The sequence below is a fragment of the Cryptomeria japonica genome, chromosome 3 (assembly GCF_030272615.1).
Source record: "Cryptomeria japonica chromosome 3, Sugi_1.0, whole genome shotgun sequence".
NCBI lineage: Eukaryota > Viridiplantae > Streptophyta > Pinopsida > Cupressales > Cupressaceae > Cryptomeria > Cryptomeria japonica.
Genome location: NC_081407.1, coordinates 922,989,278 through 922,997,201, shown reverse-complemented (window position 1 = coordinate 922,997,201; position 7,924 = coordinate 922,989,278).

Here is a 7,924-nt window from a genome sequence, read left to right as displayed (position 1 = left end):
CATGATGAGAATTTAAAATGTGCTAACATGTGTTGTGTGTAGGATGTGATGCAATTGTGATATATATATGTATGTATGAAATGCTTATATGTGGTAATGCAGGTGAAACTACATGAGATGCAAATGTTTTTGGTGTGTCATTATACTCAGTCATGTGATAGAAGGATACACGGAGTCAAGAAGGACAATGGAAGTCAATCAAGAAAGGGGGATGGAAGATAGAAGATATGAAAGTGAAAAGAGCTTCTTTTGTATTATCATCATTGAGCTTTATTATGGCAAGTAGGTTATGAAAATTGAAGCATATGTTCGACCCAGAAAGTCATTGTACCTGTTTGTATGGAGATAAGACAGTCGCAAACAAGGAATGCCTCAGTTCATACTAGACTCTCAGTGTCCTCATATCCTTGGACAAGTCAAAGCATTACTAAGAGACCATCCACAGACAGTAAAGAAAAATAGGTGACGATACCCCATCTTCGCCTTTCTAGTCAGAGACATCCTAGAGATAGAACCCCTAGTCAGAGACATCCCGGAAAAGCTAAAAGACATGTCACCAAAAAGATAAAATCAAAAGAAAACCAAGACTCGACACCAACATCCACTGTAGTCCTCAAGTTTAGTGTCTCTTGTCACTTGTATAAGTCTTATTTGATTGTGGTCACAATGTTTACTTTCACAAAAAGGATAGATAGCATAGAACCATAATATTGTCTGAGTTTGAAGAAAGATTTGATTTGTTGAAGCCCATTGTTGCTACTATACCTCATCTGAAACTAACTGAATCCATGCAACTGATACTTTATTGCGGAGAAGACAAAACTTTATTGTGGATTGGCGATGCAAGTGTTGCTTTATTGTGGATTGTGCACAGATAGACTGCAAAAAATTGGAAGAAACTGTACTCCTTGAAACATGTGATGCTCTCAGTTCCACACCCATCACTAGACGTAGGATTAGCCTTAGCCACAGATAGGAGCTGATTTATTATGGATGGAAAGGGTTGTGAAAAAGAATGTTTATTATGAATGGTGGACCAATCTTAGTTAGATCAATGACAAGCCATGATGGGAATGTTTAAAGTTTATTATGGATGAAGAGGTTGTGAGTGTGTGCAAAGTGAAAGGATGAAAATGGAATCCTGAAGGAGGGAGGAGCAATGTCTCTACGCATGGCGCTGGTGACCCAGTTTTCACCATGGTACTTGCCCAGGGTGCCACCAAAGTGGTTTTCACCATTGGATGAAATGTTTTTCTTTACTTTTTTGATTTTTTTGATTTTTTTGTATTTTTGAATTTTTATGATTTTTTTTGTATTTTTGTATTTTTGTATTTTTTTGTATTTTTGATTTTTTTTGATTTTTTTGTACTGTTGAATTGGGATACTTTGAAGAGCTATGTGTAAAACCTACGAAGGTGCATGCTATTGATAGGATCATCCAAAAGTTCACCCTCTATGGTTGAGAGGTGCATGGTTGAGAGTTGATATGGACCAGATCCATATGCTGCTGTGATGATGTAAGGACCAAGCCAGTTCGGTTCAAACTTGCCCTTCCTCCCTCTATCTTGCTGATTTTTAGGATTCTCTATGAGAAATAAGTCACCCACCTCAAAAGTGCGAGGCTGAACCTTATGATTGTAACTGCAACGCTCCTTGACTGAATGATGTGTAGCTTGAGTGACTATCTTCCTTGATAAAAGAACTGAGATAGAATTACTAGTGTGTGGACTACGCAGGCCCATATGCGTGTCACCTAAAGAAGTTTGGGCATCCCTGATAACAAAGTCCTTTGAGGAAGCTCCATTAAAGGTCCATGATGTATCACCAAAAGGGGATGGATGTGTGGAACAAGTGGATGAGTTATGAAGGCTTATGATTGCGAAAAGAAGTGAAAGTAGGATAGCATGATGGAGACTTAGGATCAACAAGTATTCTTTTTGACTTGAAATTTTATAACTTTTGCCCCCAGTTATTTTGATATTAGGGGATATCGACTCTTGCTCATTTTGCTTCATAGGATTTTTATCCTTGACTTTGATTTTTGCAGAGTCCAATAGCTTTTGATTTTGACTAAAAGATTTTTCTTTATTTTTGACTTTTAGATTTTTCTTTTCAAAGCTTGATTTGTCATCCCCAATGAGTAAGGGCTTTTCTAATTCTTGTTGATCCAAGTCTGGGAGAGGAGTGGAAATAGAATGAGTGGATGATATGGTAAATCTATGTGATTTCTCAAGAGGGCTGGCGATATGCTTAATAGATTCTTTGTTGGAACCACTCTTAGGACTATTGATCTCAAGAGATGCTTGCACCACTAGAGGAGATCTGCATTCAAACTTAGTAGCCACAACACTAGGTGGTTCATACCCAATTCCTTGGCATTGAAAATTGTTTATAGGTTGTTCCTATCGACTGAATACCTTAGGAGATAGTGGGAGTTGATCAACATGAAAGATATACTCACCACATTCCAAGTCTTTAAACTTGAACTTGTCTTTGATCTCTGCTTGTTTTGATGTAGAAGCTTTCAATGATTCTGGATCCACATAGGCTGATGAAGGAATAGCTTGTCGATTGACTGGAATTATTATTTTTGATCGAGGTTGCAGATTGTTGCAATATATGAATGGATTCGGATCACCTTTGACAGTCGCTTCAACTCCATTGTGTGTAAACTTGATACATTGATGATATGTAGATGGTACTGCGCCCATCTCATGAATCCAAGGACGTCCCAAGAGTATGTTGTATGTGAGATCTAGATCAAGGACCTGAAAAAACCACATCCTTTGTAACAGGCCCAACTTTGAGTGGCAAGGTGACTGTGCCTTTGGATGATCGCTCTTCATCATCATATGCCTTGATGGTAATTTTGTTTGTAGAATTCATAGCTTTATCTGAATATCCCAATTGTTTAATAGTGCTCAATGTACAAATGCTTAGACCTGCTCCTTCATCAATCAGGACTTGTTTTATTCGATGTTTATGTATGAAGGCTTCAATGTGTAAAGGTGCATTATGTGGTTGGCTCATGGAGGTGTTGTCAGCTTCTATGAATGTAAGGGAGTGTGGAACGGAAAGGTATCCCACAATGGCTTGAAATTGGTCCACGTTCAGATCAGTAGGGATAGAAGTGTCTCCCAAGATTTTGTCAAGAATGGCTTTATGTGCGAGGGATATGCATAAGAGATCAAGGATTGAGATAAGTGTGTGTGTCTTCCCTAACTGTTCTACAAGGTCATACTCAACTTTGGTTGATGAAGAAGCGGTGTTTTTAGTTGGAACACCTTGCAAAGTGAATTTACCTCGACGAGTTGTAACATTACATTCAAAGGTAGGTTTGGAAGAAGATTTGATGCCTTTTAGGATAATCTTGGGTCTTTGGGTAGAAGTCTCAGGTGTTTTGTCCTTGATGATAACGGTAGAGACATAATTGTCCATCGAAATGTGATTGACATTTGAATCATAGTTATAGGATGCTCTGGTATAGCTGGTCTTCTCATCTGTGGCTTTGGCTTTTCCCTTGTCATGTTTTGGGAATGGTTCCTTAAACATTTCATGTTCTTGATTGGATGAGTGTCCTTCAATCTCAATGTCACCTCTATCAATGAGATCTTGTGTGATGTCCTTCAGTCGATGACAATTTCCTATTTTATGCCCTTTGCTCCTATGAAATTCACAATATTCATCATCATTGCACCAATTTGGTTTGACCTTTGGCTCATATGGAGGAAAATCTGGAACTGTGATTACTTTGTTTGCCACTAGCTTCTTGAAAACTGACTCAAGTGGCTCTCCCAATGGGGTGTACTTCCTTCGTGATCTAGAAGTTGTTTGAGTATTTGAAAGGAAATACAAGAGCAAGGAAAGAAAAATAAAATCCAAGAAAGTTTATGATGAAGTAATTGTTACCAAGAGAAAAGCAAAAACCTTGGAGCATCACCCAAATGTGAAGAAGGAGGCACAAGAACTTTTGAAAGGGGAAAAGCAAAGAAAAACCCCTTGTGATATTATGAATGAGGCAATGCCTAAAATGAGCGAGAGAGAGAGAGAGCAAGAAGCTCTTTACAATATTGTCATTAAGAAGAAATGAGAGAGGAGACATCTCTTAAATAGAGATGAGGAGAGGAGTTACAAAGTAACTCCCAAATCTATGAATGCCACCATTCATAAAATGTGTGTGCCATGTGTCCACATCCTCTTATGGAGGAAATCTAATATTCCTTAATAAAGGAAAATAAAAGAAATGACTTGTCCTCACACATGTACTAGAGGACAAATTACATGTAGGAATTCCAAAGGAATATCCTAAACTAAATACAAATAAACCTAAGCTAAGTAAAGATTAAATATTCTAACACCCCCCCTTAAGCTTTACTTTGGGAGCTTACATCAAACCCTTCAATGGGTTGCAATCCAAGATTTTTACAATGAAATTGGAATTTTTCTTTACAAAGTGGCTTGGTCAAAATATCTGCAACTTGGTCTTCCCCCTTGCAATAGAGGAGTGAAACTTGCTTCTCTTCAATTTGTTCTCTAATAAAGTGGTGTTGGAGAGCAATGTGTTTTGTCCTTGCATGGAAAACTGGATTTTTAGCCAAGGCAATGGCACTTTGGTTGTCACAATACAATGGAGTTGGTTCGTGTTGAGGTAGACCCAAATCTTCAAGTAGTCTTCTAAGCCACAAGACTTCTTTGGAAGCATTAGTGCATCCTTTGTACTCAGCTTCAGTGGATCCAAGAGAGGTAGATTGTTTCTTTTTACTATTCCAAGAAATTGCTCCTGAACCAACAAAAAAACAATAACCACAAGTAGATTTCCCATCATTGGGATCTCCACCTAGATCAGAATCAGTAAAACCTTTTAAAGTAAAATTGGAATTTGCATCATAAAACAAACCTACATTAATAGCTTCTTCAGGAGTTTTATCCTTTAAGGCTTTGGTAGGTGTTCTATTAATTAAATAAGTTGCACAAGCCATAGCTTCAGCCCAAATCTTGTAATCCATATTTTTACCATTAAATAAACATCTAGCCATTTCATCAATTGTCCTATGCTTCCATTCTGCCAAACATTTTGATGGACAATTATGTCTCTACCGTTATCATCAAGGACAAAACACCTGAGACTTCTACCCAAAGACCCAAGATTATCCTAAAAGGCATCAAATCTTCTTCCAAATCTACCTTTGAATGTAATGTTACAACTCGTCAAGGTAAATTCACTTTGCAAGGTGTTCCAACTAAAAACACCGCTTCATGACTCGATACCAAGTTGTCCTTATACACATACGCAACATCATTATAGACCTCCTCCATATGAACATGTGTATGATCAATACCATCCATATATGCAACATGCTCCTCCTCCACCCAGTGGTTCAGGCATGGGGTATAGTCCAAGAAGTCGGTCTCCACCTAAGAAAAATTTGGAACAACAAATCAAGAACATACAAAATAAAATGGAGGACATAAATACACCAAAGCCAACATACACAATGAGAGACATATGTCCTTATCCATTTGACAAGAGCATTCAAATGCCTCCTTTTCCTACACACTTTGTGACGCCTAAGTTTGATAAGTATACAGGAAAAGGGGATCCTAAGGCACATATAAGACAGTTTTTCATAGCTTGCATTGAGGTAGCAGCAGAAGAGACATATTTGATGAGATTATTCCAACAAAGTTTAGGTGATCAAGCTATGGAATGGTTCCGTTCTGAGGAGTTTTATCCTTTAAGGCCTTGGTACTGAGTTTGGCGGTAAACCTTCCAAACTATGCACACTAAAAAAACCCAAAATCTTTGGTGGCAAGCCTTCCAAAGACACAAATTTAAACTAGAAAGAAGGAACTTTGGCGGCAAGCCTTCCAAAGCCCTTTTTTTAATAAAAAAACTAGAATAGAAGATTAAACCTGCAGGCAAACTTGTTAAGAAGTTTGAAAAAAAGTTAAAAATCTGAAACCAAAACCTGCACAATAGAAAATATTAGAAAAAGAACTTCTTCTCCTCTCAAGAATGCCTCCAACAAGGTGAACTCCACAGAATGGTAACCTTCATCAATGTCAACTTAAAACAAGGATTAGAAACCTGCTCTGATACCATGAAAGGAAATACAAGAGCAAGGAAAGAAAAATAAAATCCAAGAAAGTTTATGATGAAGTAATTGTTACCAAGAGAAAAGCAAAAACCTTGGAGCATCACCCAAATGTGAAGAAGGAGGCACAAGAACTTTTGAAAGGGGAAAAGCAAAGAAAAACCCCTTGTGATATTATGAATGAGGCAATGCCTAAAATGAGTGAGAGAGAGAGAGAGAGCAAGAAGCTCTTTACAATATTGTCATTAAGAAGAAATGAGAGAGGAGACATCTCTTCAATAGAGATGAGGAGAGGAGTTACAAAGTAACTCCCAAATCTATGAATTCCACCATTCATAAAATGTGTGTGCCATGTGTCCACATCATCTTATGGAGGAAATCTAATATTCCTTAATAAAGGAAAATAAAAGAAATGACTTGTCCTCACACATGTACTAGAGGACAAATTACATGTAGGAATTCCAAAGGAATATCCTAAACTAAATACAAATAAACCTAAGCTAAGTAAAGATTAAATATTCTAACAGTATTCACTTGATTGTTTGTAGAGCTTGATCTTGAAAAAATGATTTTGGGTTGCACTGTATTGGCATCAACAACACCATCATTAACTGTGTTCTTGTTTTTATTCCAAAATCTTGGCTTATGTTTTCCTTTAAATTCATCTTTGTTTTCCTTGAATATCTTAATGACTCCTTTTTCAATTAGGACCTTCTCTATTGCTAAGCCTTTTTCAATAACATCCTTGAAGGTGGACAAACAAGCTTTTCTCAGGTAATAACCAATGTCTTTGTTAACATTTTGGGTGAACATCTCTACCATTTGTTTTTGTGGAATTTCACAAGAGCATCTGCTGGCTATATTTCTCCATCTTTGCAAAAATGATAAAAAAGATTCTCCATCCTTTTGCTTGGTGTTGCACAAAGTAGTCACCGATATGTCTGTCTCTATGTTGTATGAGAAATATTGGATAAATGCCTTTTCTAGATCACCCCAAGACTTAATTCTAGGTGGAAGTTGGGAGAACCATTCCATAGCTTGATCACCTAAACTTTGTTGGAATAATCTCATCAAATATGTCTCTTCTGCTGCTACCTCAATGCAAGCTGTGAAAAACTGTCTTATATGTGCCTTAGGATCCCCTTTTCCTCTATACTTATCAAACTTAGGTGTCACAAAGTGTGTAGGAAAAGGAGGCATTTGAATGCTCTTGTCAAATGGATAAGGACATATGTCTCTCATTGTGTATGTTGGCATTGGTGTATTTATGTCCTCCATTTTATTTTGTATGTTCTTGATTTGTTGTTCCAAATTTTTCTTAGGTGGAGACTGACTTCTTGGACCATACCCCATGCCTGAACCACTGGGTGGAGGAGGAGCATGTTGCATATATGGATGGTATTGATCATACACATGTTCATATGGAGGAGGTCTATAATGATGTTGCATATGCGTATAAGGACCACTTGGTATAGAGTCATGGTGAGGGATGGAATATCTGCTTTGTCCATGTATACCATACTCTATAGGCATGTCATGAGTTTGTTCTAGTGTGTTGCCCCCAAATTTGATGTGGGGTTTCCTTGTGTCCAAATTTTGAGCATTCCTTTGAATATCGAATTGCTTTGGTGGTTGATCCTTAGCATTGGTATGTGATTGAGCATATTTTTCTGCATAAGACTTCCATAATGGTCTGCGAAGGTGAGTATCATATGCTTGACCATGTGTATGTGGGACCTTTGGTTTTTGAAACAAAGATGATGGTGATTCAGGCACCATATGTGGTCCTCTATTGCCTCCACTATTAGGTCTCCTTTGATCCATGTTGG